The following is a 19,167-nucleotide window of genomic DNA, read 5'->3' on the forward strand; positions in this document are numbered from 1 at the left end:
AATTTTCTCTTCTTTTTTAGTTTCTCAAAATATTACATTAGATTATTGGTTTGAGATCTTTCTTCCTCTTTAATGTAGGTATTTACAGCTATAAATTTCCCTCTGAGCACTGCTTTCTCTGCATCCTGTAAGTTTTAGTGTGTTCTGTTTTTATTTTCACTCATCTCTACATATTTTCTAATTCTTTTTGTGATTTCTTCTTTTACTAATTGGTTGTTTGAGTGTGGTTTTAATTTCCAGATATTTGTGAATTTTCTAGTTTTCCTTCTTTTATTGATTTCTAGCTTTATTCCATTGTGGTCAGAGAAGATGTTTAGAATGATTTTAATCTTTTAAAACTTATTGAGAATTGTTTTGTGGCTTAGCATATTTCTTCCTTTAATTCCGTCAATGTTTGCATCATACATTTTGAGGCTCCATTGTTTGGTGCGTATATGTTTATAATTGTTATATCTTCTTGATGAACTGACACTTTTATCAATATGTAATGTTCTTATTCATCTTTTGTAAAAGTTTTTGACTTAAATTCTGATATTAGAATAGCCATACAAGCTCTCTTTTGGTTACTATTTTCATGGAATATTTTTTTCCATCCTTTCACTTCATCTTATTTGTGTTTTTGGAGGTAAGGGGCATCTATTCTCATTTATAAAAAAGTACTTTTAAAATTATTGTTCACGTGTCTTTCTTTTTGCATTTTTGAAATATTCCATGATAAACTTATGCTACTTTTATGATCATAAATTGTTAACACAAATTCAAACAAGACAACTTCTATATTAGCATAGAGGAGGAAGAGTTAGTTCTAACAAATAATAAAATTCAAGTGAAAAATGAAAATAATTTCTCAAAGGTTAGTAATGTTTTTTGTCATGTGTGGAAATAGCCTATTAGTATTGTAGAAATTGAGAACGTTAGAGTATAATCTTAGATTTATGTAAACAGAAAATATTCATAGAGGAGTTAGATTTCATATGAGTCTGACAAAAGAAAAAAGGGAAGAAATTCCAGGTGTAGGGAAAAGATATGAGCAAAGACACAGATTGGGAATTAGAAGGAACATTTGGAGGGTACATGCAGACTGTGTGGTTTCTTTGTAAGATTACATCTCTGACTTTCTTTAAAGTATCTATTTTTTCTTAGGTATAGAAGTACAGTGGGATGATGTCTCTGGAGTATAGTCTACACTGAATCATTGATTTCTTTACTATTCTATAACAAGTAGCTCAGAGAGCTATTACCCTTTCATAACAAATTTCCCTTTCAATCTACCTTAGGCTTCATATAAAATTAAAAATTGGCGTACTGGTTGGGAATGCATGGTTAATATATACTTGATAATCTTTGGAGGGTCAAGGTTACCTGACAGACTCCAGGCTGGAGAAGGGTCAGAGGATCATGGACACTTACAATAGCACGTACTAAGTTGGATTACTCTTTCTTAGCCCCTCAACAGCTTTATTTCCAACTGCAAACCCTGGGAGGCTTATCTGAGTACAGAAACAAAGTCATGAATGATGCTGTCATCTTCAGTAGTCCTGACTCTGTGGAGAGGCAGCTTCAGCTAGATTGCGTAATGTCTAGCTGAATAAATTTTTCTTCTTATGATTATTTATTGTATCAAACCCTAAAACTTATGCATGTAGTTCATTTTGCATAAATTCCTGTGCTATGTGATATTCTCTTCTTTCCATAGATTTAACAAATACCTTTTTCCTCAGGGAACAGCATCTTTCTTTAGCCAACTTATTAACATAAAACTTTAATAAAATAAGATATTTTTATCCTGGCCTTTGGGTTTCAGCATGGCAAAGGCTGCTTACAGGCAGGAAAGAACCCAGACATAGATTATGACTTATAGAAGTCTCAGAAGATTCAGATTAACTCCAAACTGACCTTGTTTTCCTTCAGTTCTATCTTAGTGCTTCTCAGTGGTAGCCTTCAGCTTTCCCATTATTGTCTCATTTGCCTCTACATCAAAATAGCAGTCTAACTGTTAAGTCATGATGATATCAGAACACTGCCTTTTCTATCCCTAGAAAAGGCTTCACACACAAGGTGACATTTGATGAGGAGCTTGAAGCACAAGTTTAAAAATACCAAGGACTATATTTTATTGAGCACTTATTATATGCCAGGAACTAGATTCTCTCATTTAAGCCCCAGAGCAACTTGCAGGTATTATTAGTGTCCTCATTGTATAGATGAGGAACTGAGGCATAGACAGGTTAACTAAATTGCCTATAATCATTCAGCTAGAAAGCAGCCAAGCTGTACTTCACATTCAGCCAGCCAGGCTTTAGAATTCAAATTCTAGATAGAGTATTAAGAGTTTGAGGGACATTATGTATACAATGAAAGGAAAAATGGAGCACAAAGATATCAGTATGTAGAGTCTTTGTGTTGAGCAAGACTGAGGATTTCAGTGCAACTCAAGTGTAAGTTATATTAAGAGAGAGGCTGCAGGCAAGATGAAAAGTTTTGTGGACAATAACTGGGAGAACAATGAGGATTTGGAAATAGGCAGATAAGATTAACTTCTGAATGTTAAAATATGAAATAAATAGGTCATGGTTGAGATGTAAAACCATTTTAAATAGACTAATTCTTTCCAAGGTTAAGACTCGACTGTAGCCCGATTAAAGATATTAACTTATATTTTTAAAAAGTCAATCCAAATATTTTTTCAACAATAGAATTACACAGAGAGAAGAATAACAGAAGCAAACAGCTGCATTCTGTAACCGACACAGCCCAGTGGAGAGAGTATGTTTGACCCAAAAACATTCATCCGAATATCAGAAAACGATGAGACTGTTGGTAGAGTCACCAAACTAAGAAAATCAGTGAGTTGCATTTTTCATAGAAAGATATCTTTTTTCCCAGTGCAATTTTATGCATAAAGTCAATATGCAATACAGACGAAAGTAGAGCTGTTTAGATAAGAAAGGCTTAGAGGACCTAGATCCCAAGGAATCCACTTTCCTTTTACACCTATAATAATGATATAATTACTTTTGCAACAAACTACATTTCTTTGTTGTAACTCAGTTGACTGTGAAACTTTCTGATTATGCATTTTCCTTTCACAAAGATTTGATTACAAGGATGCTATATGCTGAGCAGAAGACAGTCAGATTCTGTTCTTGGTGACTGGGATGCATCTGCACAAAATATAGTCCATCTAATAGATATATTTCACATGTAAATTAATATATTAATATTCTAGTTTGTTCATTGGTCTTTTCTGAGTATAGTAAATTTGACTCAGTTTTATTTTTGTGTACTCATAACTGCACCTCTAATCCTTGAAACCAGGAAGATGAGACCTTGCTCTAGGTCACTCTACACCAGCTCATGGGTATCTCCTTCATATCAACACTTTGTGTGCCATGCTAAGAAATTTAAATTTAATCTGTGAGCAATAGAGAGCCAATATGTATTTTTTTAAGTAAGGCATTTGCATATATCTATTTTATTAAGTATGTAGAACTATTAAATTGTGGCTAGAAAGAGGGTGGAGTGCATTCCATCTTCCTTCTATCCCACCTAACATCATTTGGCTGGAATCATGTGACAGGACCTTACGCTAACTATGTGCCCACACTATTCTGAGGGCTAGGGATACAGGAATGAACAAAACTGACAAAAATGTCTGTCCTCACGGTCCTTATATTCTAGAAGGGGCTACAGACAATAAAATTTTGTTGGAGCACAGTCACACCCATTAATTTAAATATTGCCTATGGCTGATTCCAAGCCACACTTTCAGAGTTGAATAGTTGCAGCAGAGACGATGTGGCCTGCAAGCTTCAAATAGTTCCTATCTGGTCCTTTACAGAAAAGGTCTGTTGACCCTCGCTACATAATACTTCAGTTTGCAGGAAATGCAATTGAGTAAATAAAACAGAGAAAGAGGAAAGGATGTGGGCGAATTGCTAATATATAAAATAACATAACGTAACATAATATATGCTGAATGAATGAATGCAGTGTTCAGGGAAAGCCCCACTAAGGTGTTATCTGAGCAAATACCAGTTGCCTTCCAAATCAATCAAGTTGACGTGTTTTATGGCTAATCTTTCTGCAGATAATCTGTCCAATCCAATTCAATGATAAATTCTCTATATTGGTACCGTAATACTTTGGACTTGTACAACTGCAATAGCACCGTGGCTTAGCTGTTCAATATCTATCTCTGTCCGCAGTGACCCATCCCACTCTATTTATCCAGATGAACATTGTAAAATTATTTCACTCCCTGCTCAAAAAGCTTCTACATCTTTTCATTAACTATAGGATGAAAGTCTAAAATGCCTTCTCAGCCACGTTTCAACATTCTTCAAAATCTGTCTCACAGTAACATTTCCAGAATTATTTATCTTTCTACCCTCTAAACCACAGTCAAACTGGACTCCTCATTGTTTCTCTACCATTTCTAAGGTTTCAGATTTACTTTGATGCCTGGCATGTCCTTTCTCTTCAAACCATGCAGGACACAATGAGAAGTATCAATTGAGCAGAAAATTGAAGGAGAAAAGTCAAGTGAGGTCTACAGAGATAGTCCCAGGGAAAGAGCAGTCCAGGCAGAGTGCATAGAAAGTGCAAAACTCAGTGGCAGAGGTGTGCCTGCTGTGTGTGAGGGGCAGCCAGGAGGCCAGTGTGGCTGGGGCATCAAGGTGAAGGGAGATTGGAAGGTTAGGTGAGAGAGGTAAGGGAAGAGACAGGGAAAAAGATGGTAAGAGCTTAGACTTGGATTCAGAGTGAGATGGGAGCCACTGAGGGTGTTGAGGGGCTTTGAATAGACAAAGATATGATCAGACTTCAGTTGTGAAAGTATCACTGGCGAGCCTGCCTGATGGTATAGTGGTTAAGTTCACATGCTTGGCTTCCATGGCCCGGGGTTCATGGGTTCTGATCCCCAGCACAGACCTACACACTGCTCATCAAGCCATGCTATGGTGGCATCCCACATACAAAATAGAGGAAGATTGGCACAGATGATAGCCCAGTGACAGTCTTCCTCAAGCAAAAAGATGAAGATTGGCAACAGATGTTAGTTCAAGGCCAATCATCCTCACCAAAAAAAGAAAAGCAAAGCAAAGAAAAGAAAGGAACACTGCTGCAGTAGACTATTCAAGGACAGAGGTAAAGGAAGAGGACAAGTTAGGAGATTGTTGAAATAATGCATGCAAATGTTGTTAGCATCTTGGACCAGGTTGGTAACTGTGATAGAAAAATTGTTGGATTCTGGATAGTTTTGAAAGTAGACCCTACAGGGTTTTCTGGTGGAGTGGATATAAGGCATACAGAAAGAATGGGATCAAGCAGTTCAGAGTTTTGGCCTAAGTAACCAGAACTACAGAGGTGACATTTACTGAGATGAGGGAAAGTGAAGGAGGAAAGGGGACTTTACAGGCTAAGTCTGAGGTGTCCTTTAGACCTTCAAGTAAACACATTTGCATAGGAATTTGGATATGTGAGTACTGAGATCAGGGCAGAGGTCCTGGCCAGAGCCAGAAATACACTGGTGCCTATGTATTCATATTCCTATCCTGGAGGTTTATAATTGTGGTGTGTAGGAGAGAGAGCTACTTATAATTATCTGAAATTAGACTCTAATTCAATTTTACATAGAAACAAAAGAGTATTTTGTGCACAGTTTTGATATATATTGAATTACCCTGGAACACACCTATTATGTAAATCAAAGAAACATTGCCCTTAGTTTTGTTCGGAATTTTCAAAAAGAATCATTCCCCATTTTGGAAAGTTATATTGCTGACAGCAATGCTGCTTGAAGTAATGAATCACCTACAATGAACCTATATGCTTTTGTACTTGGAGCTGTTGTTTTTAAGCCACTTTGACATGTAGAAGCAAGGGTCTTGTTTCTAGACTCTAACGGCATTGTACCTGAGCACTCACATAGTATAATCATAAGTATTTGTTTTGTTATATGATATTTTGATTTTTTAGTGTAGTTAGTATGTTATTATATATTAATTTTCTTTTATTTCTGTTTTATATCATGTCCAAGGCTTTCAAGTACTGATGGTTTTTCTCAACCACTGCCGCTTTCTGGAAAGTCCTCCTCTCCCTTCTCTGCTAGAAACTGCGGTAAAGCATGCAGATGTGTGAATGGGTACATGCATTTTCTGGCCATAAAGTGGTCTTACAAAATATCTGTGATGGAAAGGAAGTGTTGCATTTCACGGGGGTGAAAACCTAGCGCGAGCCTGAACTCCCAGAGCGGCGCGTTCCAATTCCTCAGCACACAGCGCAGGAGGCCTCCAGCCCGCTCCTGGGAACCGCTCCGGACGGGGACCGATGACGAATGAGGCACACAGCAAATGAACCACACAATGGGCATTATCCAAACCATAAGGCTGGGCCGGCCTTGTGGGTTTTTGCTTTTGCTCCATTGATTTCAGCTTTAAGTAAATCTAAAAATGGCAAAATTAGCATTTCTCCAACCATTCTTCAAAGGCATAAATAAAAGGAACAGTTTACCTCTACCCTGTTCTCTGAGTTGAGCACAATTTATTTTTTAGCTCTTTTCTTCAATACCCCATCACTCCTCTCCTGTCAGCCCTGCTTTGGAAATAGCATTTGATATTTTTATTTTCCTTTGTTGTTGATTATAATTCACCAGCAGATGCCACAGGCCCCCTTGTTTGTTTAAACAGGAACCCGTAATTTGATAATGGATTCTCCAGGTTTCACCTTTTTTTCAGTGTCATATTTGGTGCTTTATTTCTCCTGCTTATGCACTGAAAGCCTAATGTGCTTTCCCTGACAAATAAATTCATGGCTGCGGATTTGACATGTATTCAGAATGTACTTTCTTAAGCAAGGCTTAGCAAGCTCTCAAATCCTTTTTAGTCATTTGAGGTAACATTGCCTGTTTAGAAAAACTGGGGCTCAAGAAAGAAGGTTAATCCAAGGCCAGGAAGATCTGAAATGAAGTGAAACAAGCATGCAGACAGTTCACACCAAGGCAACGGAAACATGAGGGCTTAACCACCAGGTGGCCACGAAAGAAAACAGCACATTCAGAACAAATTGTTGGCAAATCCATTTTACTCAGATCCAGAGTTCAGCATAGACTCTCTGTCTCTAATTGGGTAAAGTTTTAAAAATATCTATTCTTGGGCCTGAAATGTAGATTTCGAAATATGGCCGTACAAATGCACTAGGAGAAGAGAGCTTTCAGTCGGCACAACAAGGCAAGTACAAGAGTGTGTTTGTGCTTGTGTGTGCATGTGTGCTGTGTGCATATATGTGTACGCGTGTCTGTGTTCATGTGTGTCTATGGGTTTTGTACACACGTGTATGTGCATATATACATGTGTATGTGTGTATTATAGCAATTACGGGAATTTGGCTTTCAATCATGTCAAAACTGATTACATTTTTTACAAATTTTTGTCTCAAATTATTGCTTTTGTATAGGGACTGAAATATTATTTCCTGCTTCGGGACCTTTGCACATATGGTCCCTTCTATCTAGAATGAAGTGACATTCATTCTTTAAATGACTAATCCCTACTCATTATTCAGGTTTTAGGAAATCTATAAATTTCTCAGAAAGAGTTTTATTAATTCCAATCTAAAATATAATGCCTCTTCTGTGCTCTTTTGTACAAATTTTTATTGTCTTGCAGCACTCTTATAGCAATTGGTGATGCTGATGCCTTTGATCATTTGTTAAATGTCAGTTTCTTCCACAAAACTTCAAACATCATTGGGGCAGGGACTTTTTCTGCTGTGTTTATCACTCCCTCCTCATCACCCAGAACATCTAATAAATAGTATTTGTGATGCATAATGTAGGAGATCCAGAGGAATTAGGAATGGGGAAATGGGAATGAAAGTAAAAAATTATATTTTAGAGATAATTCTTTAACTTCCATATTTGCTTTTTTAAAATCTCTCCCTGAATACATTCAAGTTCCGATACAATAAGGGACTGATAATGTGGTATGATGACTTATTTTGTTTGTTTGATCTTTTGTGGACATTAGTTCCTGGGTTTCTTAACCTAACAGCTCAATTGCATTTCCTGTTAGCAACTTTCTAAACAACAGCACACACTTTCACTAACGCTGCCTGTGTAGAATGATCAGAGAATTTTTGATAGATTCCCACAACTCTGTCAATATAGATAACAATGCATTAAATATTTAAGCAACAAATGAATTTGCACCATATTAAATATTTTAATATTTATACACATAAGGAACCACATTTGTCAATGAGGGTTGATTAACCATTGAGATAGAGTTCTTTTCTGTGGAGTGACTTTTTGTTTCTGATGTGAAGGAGGGCGTTTGAAGAGAGAAAATCTCATCTCTAGAGACTTATTACTACCTGTGGACCTTAATGAACATGGATCCAATTCCCATTTCCATTACTTCTTTGCCTGGGACTGTGGATCAACCATGCAGTTCTGCCAGTCTTCCAACCGTAAAATCAGGAAAACTCTGGGTTAATCCAAATATCTACCTTCTCCACTTCATAACCTGAGCTGCTAAGAACTGCTAGAGAAAAATAATGTAGACTGAGACCATGTTCAACAGAACAATTCAACACATTAGCTGGTATCCTGGCTACCTCTCCAGATCTTCCTAATCATCTTCTTTCATCCCCACAGCAACTTTTCTAAGCTTTCGTCAGTCTCTCTCATCACATAGTATTGGCCAGTGTTCTTAGTTGAAGAGAACAGAAAACACTGCTTAATTTAAGTAAATAATATGTTGTTAAACCTAGAAATAAGTCGTGGTATTTTTTGGGAGGGCTGAAGAACAGATTCTAGGCTCAGGTTCCAGGAATAACTCCCAGAATCACATCATGGACCTAGTCCATCAAAGGAGCTGCTGCCTCTTCCATGATTGGGGAGCTTTCAAATCAGAGACATATAACCTCAGCTGAGTCCAGAACTGTGCTGCTTCTGCTGCAATCCGTGTGGGAAAACTGGATGCTCTGTGTCCTGCCTCTTTCCCCACATAACTCTGTCCCAAATCAGTCTTTCATAGACCTAAAATCCTAAAACATATGTCTAATCCCTAACAGCAAGGGGAGCTGGGGGATGTAGTTTTGTGGGGGAGTCCTCCATTGCAGAAGTGGGATTTCTGCTATGAGAGACTATCAAAATGTGAGAAGGGCCTTCACAATTTGAGAGGCTGCCTTAAATGACACATGTTCAAAATACTTGCCATACTGCCTTGTCTTAGTCAATATGCTCTCATCACTGCCCCTTCACAGATGTCCACTGAATTGCAGACAGGAAATGACATTTCCCAGAACTCCTTTCTCTCTGTGATACTGGCCATTTAGTTTATGCTGGTGGGGGGCACTCACGTGGGGTGAGTGGAGGGGAAGGAGAAGCCTTTACTCCCCGGAGGCACTAGCTGCCAATGTGCAGTTAGACACAGGATTTGCAGCTATTGCAGAACCACTCACCTTACTCATGCGGACCAAGATAGTTGATTGGATCTTTCTAAATGCTTTTGAGACTTCTAGAAGCGTCCATGCTGGCTCTTGAAAAGCTTGCCTTTTGTAATTGCGGGCTGAGATTTTTCACGTTGGTTACTTGACCTTCATTCTGTCAGCATTTCCAATATTTGTGTAAACCACTAATTACTTGAAGTAAAATTCTTCATTCTTGGAATGAATAAAGTAACTTTTGTTTTCCCGATTAAATCCAACTGATAGATTATCATTCCACCATCCACCCCCCCCCCAATAATTTCAACAATCCACAAGGAATAATCTCACTTCCCACTTATAAGAGAAGAAAACAGAGGTATACGGAAAAACTCCATGCCTCATATCGATTATCATACGTGCATTTATATTCCATTTCAGCTCATTCTCTTTCATTGCAAAGGATGGGGTATTTCTCTTCCCTTTGAAGGTTAATTCTTCCATTAATCCGTGATCCTCCAGACGCTCTCTCTTCTGTATCTTTATTGTGAGTCTTCCTGCCTGGGATGTTCTTCCTCTGCCTCTTTAGCTGCTTTTTTCTATCATACAAATGTATAAAACCATCTCCACGTTAAACATAAGCACGCAGACAACACACCACATTCAGCAGCACTCAGGGCAGCTAATTTGTGCTTTGAAAATAGCTCAAACACCTTAATGTTTTAAAACAAACAGGATTTACTTCCTATCATGCCACATGTCTGTTGCTAGTAGTCCCTAAGCTCTACTCATCCTAGTCTTTCAGAGACTGATGATGACAGAGGCGTCACCATTTTAATACGAGGCTTCGGGGTTTAATGCTGCAGACAAAGAGAGTGTGGAGATTCGTGCACTTATTCTAAATGATTCTGCCCAAAAGTAACATCTCATTTCCTGTTTTATTTTATGGCCAAAGAAGTCGTTTGGCCATGTCTAAATTCAGGGGGAATCAGAGAGGGCTATCTGATTGTGGGCCTAGAATGGGAGAGGTTCTCAAAATATCGGTGAGTACTTCTAACCTCCCACAAATGCCCACCCTTTTCTCACCCTGCACAGGTGTCTCCCACGCTTTCTAGTCAACTGCTTCCAACAGTGGTCTGCAATGTACCACCTGCGTTTCCTTCCTGACAAACTACCATCTTGTCTTTTCTGGAGACAGAATTCTAGTTGGTAATAATTTCCTTTGAGAATTGTTAAAGTATTGCTCCATTATATTCCAGAATCCAATGATGCGGTTGAGAAATTTGATGCGATTCTGCTTCTTGATCTGTTGTATATGATTTTTTTCTCTCCAATTTTTTTAAGGTTATTGTCTTTATTCCTAGTCTCCTAACATTTTGTGATATCAGTTTTTGTTTTTTCATGGTGTGAGTCTTCTTAAATTTATTGTTTTTGGTGCTTAGTGGCCCCTTTCAAGTTAAATTTTTAACAATTGTTGGCTAATTTTCTTCTATCTGTTTTCTCAATTATCTAGTTCTCTAGTTTTCTAGAATTCTTATTAGACTGATCCTTTAATCTAATTCTTTTTCCTCTTTTATAACTTCAATTCCGTCTTTTTATTCAATTTTCTGAGAAAGTTGCCTTTATCTTTTAACACTTCTGTGAAGATTTAATATCTTTCATAGTCTCCATTTCCAAGATTATTTATTCTACTGATGCTCCTTTTTATAGCATTTATTCTGATTTTATGACTGCAGTCTCTTCTTTTACATTTTGAGTATACTCCTGGGTACATAGTGATTCTGGTGAAGTTTTCTTTTGCTCTCTGCACTTTCTCTTGCATTTAATTTTTTTTCTGCACATTTTCTTTGTTTTTTGACCTTTATATTAGAAGATTTCTTTAAAATTTCATTTTAATCTTGGTAGTCAATTTCCTCAAAAGTGAAACGTTAAAATGTTTTGAGGAGGCTCTGTATGCACAGGCAGGTCTGGACAAGAGGTAGACATCATCACAGAATGATTGGGTAGGAATCTTAGAATTCTATTAGCAAACCCACCGACTGTAAATAATGATAGATCTCTTCTCTTATGGTCAGGATTTCACCAGAGAGAAGTAGTCAGATCTCCTGCCTTGCTGATGTAACTCTGGCTGTCAGTGTCCTGGGAGTCTGTTTCATATCTATTCCTGCCTAACAATTATCCCCCAAATTAGTAGCTTACAATAACAACACATTGTCTTACAGCTTCTGTGGTCTGGGTCTGGGTGCAGCCTAGCTGGGACTCTTGGATTTGGATCTCTCATGAGCAGATGAACAACCATCTGGTTTGCCCAGGACTCTTCTAGTCTTAGTCCTGAAAGTCTTGTAGCCCAAGAAACCCCTCAGTCCTGAGAAAACTAGGACATTTGGTCACCCTACAAGCCTTCCATCATCTTAGAGCTCACTGGGAAGGCTATGTTTCTAGCTCACTTGCGCAGTTGTTGAAAGGATTCAGTTTCTCACGGGCTGTTGGACGGAAGCCTCCCTTAGTTTCTTTCTAAGGGGGCCTCTCCACAGAGCTTGCTTCATCAGACTGAGCAAGCAAGAAGTCAAAAAAGCACCAGCAAGAGTGCGAGCAAGACAGAAGTTACAGGTTTTGTCAACTAATCATGGAGATGATATCCCCTCGCTTTGTCAAATCCTATTCATTTGAAGCAAGTCCTGAGGCCCAGCCCACACTCTAGGGAGGGAGTGACACGAGGCTTGGATAGTAGAAAGGGGAGAATATTGAGTGCCATGCCAGGAGCTGCCCACTGTGGAGTCTAGTCAAGGAGTGGAGCTGTGTGGGGAAGGGATGCAAGGGAGACTGCTATTTAATTCACATGATTTCAATATTGTCCTTCACTTGTAGCTATGTTCAGTGTCCCCAAAACAAAAATCTCTCTAATTCAACTCCTCCAGAGAGTAAAATACCAGTATTCTACAGAGGGCAGGGAGGTAGGGTCATCTGCTGTGTGGGGTGGGGGATAAGATTTAGGAATAAAATGCATCTTATGCAGTCTTTCAATAATCCTCCTGGTTATTGTCCCGCCAGTCACACTGCTTTCTGACCTGCTTTACCCTTCAACTCTCGAGCCTTTCCAGGGTTCTGAAACACAAATTAGCCTGCTTATTGTCACCGAGTAACCACCCACTCCAGAGGCACAGAGCTTTCAGCTTTCCCCTATAAGATCATCAGTTTTCTCTCATCCAACTATTTTCTGTCTGCATACCTATAAACCCATCTTTTGTCTTCTATTGTTCTCTATCTTGTTAACTTTGTGCTTGTGACCTTATACTTTTATATCCCTTTTATTTCAAAATAATGATGTTTCAAAAGGAGGTGTGGAAAATCCTTGTTCAATCCACCAGGTTAAATGAGAATCCCTATTCCTTCCTTAAAATCTCTATGAGGCATCCTCCTTTTCAACTCCCACTGTCATAGTTTTCCTTATGCATGGCCAGTGCCTGGTCTAGTCACTAACAGATAATAGGTATTTAAAAGTAAATAGTTGGATGAAACCAAATCAATGTGACTCTCTTGAGCACATTGTGACCCAGAGTAATCAAGAAGAAATCTTGACATAGGAAACAAGCAAGCAAGCAAACCAAAAAATGCCACTAATCTATTGCCCTCAAGTGTTAAGAAGAAAAATAAACAGGACATTGGAAACCTTGTAGAATGTTAGATCCATAAAGCCAAGGATGTCTGTCTGTTCTATCCACTGTTGAATCCTCTGTATCAACAACACCAACTGTCATATAGTAAGTGCTCAAGAAATGTCTCATGCATGGATGTGTAGTGACTGGAGTATTCTGTAAAATCAGAGGAACTGATGTGAAGTGACAACAGCTGGATTGCTTCAAGCAAGTCGTCATCCCACTGAGCCTCCATTTCTTTATCTCTAAAACATCAGCTATGATATTTGCCCAAAGATGAGGCTCTGCGGACATTCTGGGATAATGTATGTCAATGCATATGGACAAATTCTCGTGCCTAGTATGTCTTAAAACATATATTTGTTTTCCTCTCCTAGTGAACAAAGATCACATTCAAAATGAACGGATACTGTTTCATACTTTCTAACTAAATACAAACTCAAAATACCTCAGATTACATGTCTTATTTTAGCCAAGCATGAGCAACAAATCTTTTCTTTCTTTAAGGATTGGGATGTGTGCAGCTGGGGAGAGGGAGCAGTCACCTGTAAGGATCTGAATGGTAAGTCTGACATGCCAAGTAGCAGTGGGAGATGGGACATTCCCTCACGCTGGCTAGAGGGTTGCAGAGAAATTTATTCTTTCCCTAGAATAAACGGTGATTTTTACGAAATTGGGGCCTATCGTTTCTTGCTGCCCATATAGGAAACTCGGTGCTCCTTGTATCCAAGACCCTGATGCAATTCCTTGACACTCCCTACATGCCTCCACACTGACCACTGCTGACCTCAGCTGCATAAGTCAAAGTTGGAGCTAATAAAAGCTGGCAGAAACCTAAACTCTTAATTGAATCTCAAGGTCTTTATTGACTTTTTCCCCCATGTCCCTCCACCTTCCTTCTTTCTATCCCTCTTATTTTAGAAAGAAGTTTTTCATTAGTGAGTACAAAATATTTAGGTGTCTGGCATCTCCAGAGTAGATTGCCTTGTGCATTAGCTTGAAAGTTCGTTCCCAGCTTAATAGGCCTGAAGAGAAATGGACATACTTTGGCTAAACCAGGGAAGCTGATTGCTACCTAAATAACTGATTCATCTTCATAGCACATGGATGTCAAAGATATTCAAGGGCAGAAACACCCAAGGTCATGCAAATTAGTTGTGGAGAAGAGCTTGACTAGAAGGTAATCTGAGAAACAAACAGCCTTCATTTCCCAAACTGAAACTCATAATGAACACCTTAAGTAGTTGAAAGGCTTTAGAAAGACATCCAACCTCTTCTAGGGCATGTGGGAACGAGGGGATGAATTCTGTGTAAAATGATGCATCCAATCAGAGGAATTACCAGCACAGAGGGAAATTATGGACTTCACACTTTCTCTTTAATTCTTTTGCTGATGGTTTTTCTTCTTTGTTTACCTTGTCAGACTCACCTTGATGCCAATAGACAGATGTTGATTCTTCAAAATGCTCAAGAAAGAAATGATGGATGATAAATTGAGAGGCATTAAACATCCATTATATATTTAGTTCCAAGATTGGGATGAGGCTAAACTCTAGAGGAAGTTGTGTATACTACCTCTTCAATAATCTCCTTTTAAAATTGAATACCAGTTTTCAGGGTTCACAGAAAGTATCCCATATAGATGAGGTCTCATCTCACAAGAGAAGACAGCTAGCTGCAAAGATCCTTAGCTCATACTATCTAACTCCTGGAAACTACTCATCCAACTTTGTCAGATAGTTGCTAACTATTAGTCATGACTAGTGATACATGTAAGATGCATGTAGGATATGTGATCACTTCTATTTAAAACTTTTGTTTACTTCTCTGGTATAAACAGGCTAGTAACCATCATCTGGTGATGCTACCCAATGGCTTTCCTTGCGGTCAAGATTGAGTGCCTCTTCAGTTTCTCAGTATCCAAGTCTGTTCCAGATAGAGGAGCATTTTCTGGACCCGGTATAAAGTCCCGAGAGTCCTTGATTTCCCTGGTATCATCTCAGACCAAGTGGGTAAGTTTGCCCAAGGAAGAAGATCCCAGAAAGTAGAACAAGCCAGAGCAACTCCTGAAGCCCAAGAGTATGAAGTTTTTCAGGAGGCAACATCAGCAAAAGCTTTTGCCATTTCCATTTTTCATAGATGGTCCCCTGCTGTGTCTACAGCCCAACATGTACTTAGGTTTTTCTATTTTGCTGGGAGCTCTGTTAGGCTAATTTGATATTTTAAAACTCTGTCACCACTGTTCTTATTTAATAAGTAACTAATCAGTTCTGCAGTCTGTTGTGCCCTGCTGTTACTAGCAAAGCTAAAATAAGACACTTTGATTAATTTTTCTGTTTTTGAGCAATATGTTCTGATAACTTCTAATATATTGACTCTAGGATATTTGAATGCACGTTCTGAGTCTAAAGTTGTGCCTTGTGGCAGGTGTTCAGTTATGAAGACAATGCATTTCCAGGATGAAAATGTCATCAGCATATAACATGCATGTAAAAACCTTTTCAAAACCCAGAGCGTGGATATCCAGAACATAGGACATGGGAAATATTTTACTGAGTAAACACCTCAACAACAAAACATGCTACAAAATTTCAGGAGATTTTCCTGAAGGGAAACAACTTCAAAATGTGTTGATGTTCCTCTTATAGTCATAGTTACTTCTCATATTCTCTAGAAAATTCTGTCACTTTGGAGCAAGTTATCCATTGATACTTTTTCCATTTTGAACTTGATGCATCACATATGGAAGACCTATCATAATTCTCTTATCCCCCTATTTTCAGAATACCTAAAGTAATAGAAAAAAATATATATTTGATTGGTGTGGGGATTATAATCATTTAATTTTGTAAAAGTTTTAGCTGTGGTTCCTTTTAGTATTCAACTTCACTACAGTCTTTAAACCTGTTTCATTTGTGGAAATATAATATGCATTCAAATGCTCAAAACTCCTGCATTGCACACAATGAGGTTAACATTGTTATAGATTATAAATAAGAATAATAATAATAATGGCTAAGATCTATTTAACACTTATTGTGCAGAAGCCTGTTGTGCAATATTTTGCAAGGCTAGATGACTCATTGGTTGACTCAAAATACCTGGTTGTTACATTGCCTGTTGAGTGGCACTAAATTTAACGTTCAATGAGATGAAAACGCATGATACTATATTGCATTAAATGGAGGAACACAAATCCTTGTTTAGGTTGCTCTTGCCCGAAGAAAGATCATTGTTAGAAATTCTCTCTCAATCTCAGCTTCAGTAGACAAGAGACACTAAAATTGGGAAGAGACACATCTCAGGTAATGGAAGAGTTTGGGCCATCAGAGGCTTCAGAAGGATACTTTGAGGTAGCGTCACACCAACCTTCAAGTAGGACGTTCTTGAGTCACTAAAAATTAGTCACGATGCCTACAGACGTGACATATACTTCTAGACTGACATACACACACACATACAAGGGGGTAGTTTAAGAAACACTGGGTGAAATAGATATATATTGCAGAACTTCTCATAACTCTTAAGGTACTCTTGTGAATCTTCAAAAAGTTGATAGACAGTTTTCATTTTAAACCAATTTCTTTCCCTCTTTCTCTGTGTTTGCAAGGCATCTGAATGACTAATTTTCTTTGGAATCTTACTCTGGGAAATGCTATGTTAGCACATTTGAGTATTATTCAGAATTAAACATATAATAGGATTTATTAGACACCTACTGATTTATTTATTTAGGATGAGACTGCATTTTGTTAAAAAAATAATCAAATAGCTGAAAATGAATGATGGTGTAAAAGAGATTCTTCCTAATGAAAGAAGGGACTAGGACAAAAAAAACAAAATAACAATGTGAACCTTACCTTCATGTTGCTCATAGAAATAACATCCAGCCTGTTATCTTGGTGATTTTTATGAAGTCCACACATGATGTATTACATAACACAGATTTATGAAATTTTAAGCAATGTGAAATTCTTGCTTATTCTTAGAAAGGCAGGTTGATATTAGTGATGCTTGAAGTTATAACATCAGAGCTAAAATGCCAGTACTACCAATGATCATGCAGTTGATTCTGGAAAGATAATATTACATATTACACAGGATTGATCTAAGAATTACGTGAGATGGTAGAAATGTGACTGTACTTGGTAAACCTTAAAGCACTGTGACAAGATTTCTCAAACTGAGGTTCACGGACATACACTCAAAGACCCACTCTAATCTTTGTTTTGTTTTGAGACTTATTTCAAAGATAATCTTACAAAGTTTATTTTTTATAGAATGTAAAAATTTATTTTTACTCCACAAAATGATTTTACAATGATAATTTTCTAACAAAAGGCATTTTCAAAGTATCAGACCTTGTTTTCTTAAGTCCATGTTTCCCAAACTGAGATTCGTGGCTATATTCTTGAGGTCTGAGAGAAATAAATTTCTTTAAAATGGTTCTTGGAACTCACAATCTTGAGAATCACTGCCCTATAACTAATACAAATATTACATTATCAATTGAAATTTTAAGAGCATCTGATGAGGATGCTTGTCACCAGGGAAAACAGCCTAACTTTCTCCATATTTCTTAAATGACTTTACAAAGCTGTTGCTTAGAAAATTTACTCTCAGAAATCATGTGTGGGATTTCACATGATTGTTAAACATACAACATGAGTAAAGTGTTCACTAATCAGAAGGAAAATGCCTGATGGGTCTGTAACTCAATAAACCATGATGCTTAGGATACTGTAACTTAATTTTAAAACAGTACTGAAGAAGCTCAGTACACAAGTGATGACTTAATAGCATCATCAATGAGAGAATTAACATTTTTTTCACAAATTCTAAATCAATTACTGCACTGTAGCAATGTGATCTTATGTTAAATGTCTAGCATTCCTCTGGTTTCAAAACCCTGGCAAACACCTGCAGTTTTCCGGTCCCCAGGTGGGACTTCTTCTTCATGAAGTACACAGGCAGAGTTCCAATTATGGTGATTACCAAGGTGCTCAGACTCCCTGGCACTGAGACATTAGTGAAGCAATGCTCTCTCCAGGTGGGCTTCTGTGTTTCCTCAGATCTGCCACTCCAGGTCTCTCTAGAGCAGGTGTGCTTCCCACAGCACACAGGCTATTCTCAGTAGGAGGGAAGGAGTCACAGAGGAGCCATGTCAACACCTTGCACAGGTGTGAGTGCCCTTGAGATCAGCCAATGACTTGCAGAATCTTTTAGAAGCTTCAATAATTCTAGCAGTAAAGGAGGGAATTCTTATACTATTAATATTTTACTAATATTATACTATTAATATTTAAATACTTAAAAATATTTAAAATATTTAAATATTAATATTTAAAATTATCAGGTGTCACTCCTGATCTGAAGCTTTGGGTATCTTATGAATGGGTTCTATGATTCTGATATTACTCATGCACTGCGTAACATATCAGTCAATGACGAACCACAGATACGATGGTGGTCCCGTTAGATTGGTACCATATAGCCTAGGTGTGTAGAAGGCTCTACTATCTAGGTTTGTGTAAGGACGCTCTATTATGTTTGCACAATAATGGAATCACCTAATGATGCATTTCTCAGAATGTATCCCTGTCATTAAGTGATGTATAACTGTACATATATATTTTTTATTCTCTTTCTCATTAACAGTACACAACACAGTTCCCCTGAACTGCATAAGAGCAAATTATACAAGATTAACAGAGCCAATGATTTCTAGCTAATGATAACTATTTTCTTTGTAAGAAAAATTTATTGGGCTCCAAGGGACAGCATGTATTCAAAGCAGGTAAAACATCTGAATAAATACAAATATTAGTTAGATTTTGAAGTTTCTCTTGTTTTCATGCTGATTGTTACCACTTTTCTGTTACAACTTTAGTGAGCCTAATGGGTTTATTTTTTGTGTGAAGGCTTACAGATTAAAGGACCTCAATAGTGGAAGAACAGATGATATTGCAATGATTTTAGACTCAATTCATTTTGAAATGTATCATCTTGAATAAGTATATTATCACAGTCATTGAAAACTAGGGCTAAACATTTATTGGGCACTTACTACAAGGCATGTTCT

General features: G+C 37.7%; 1 long non-coding RNA gene across 4 annotated transcripts in view; it reads left to right on the forward strand.

The window, feature by feature from the left end:
• The first annotated feature begins 7,006 nt into the window (after positions 1 to 7,006).
• The window catches only part of LOC139041077 (uncharacterized), a 36,583-nt gene continuing 24,422 nt past the window's right edge, over positions 7,007 to 19,167 (forward strand). For 3 of the 4 annotated variants that reach the window (XR_011495621.1, XR_011495620.1, XR_011495619.1), the window contains exons 1-3: positions 7,071 to 7,229; positions 13,593 to 13,647; positions 14,926 to 15,097. This is a non-coding gene — a long non-coding RNA (uncharacterized lncRNA). Of the gene's footprint in view, positions 7,230 to 13,592; positions 13,648 to 14,925; positions 15,098 to 19,167 lie in introns of all 4 variants that reach the window. The other variant, XR_011495618.1, reaches the window with a different exon arrangement.

This window comes from Equus asinus, chromosome 20, assembly GCF_041296235.1.
Source record: "Equus asinus isolate D_3611 breed Donkey chromosome 20, EquAss-T2T_v2, whole genome shotgun sequence".
NCBI classification, from domain to species: domain Eukaryota; kingdom Metazoa; phylum Chordata; class Mammalia; order Perissodactyla; family Equidae; genus Equus; species Equus asinus.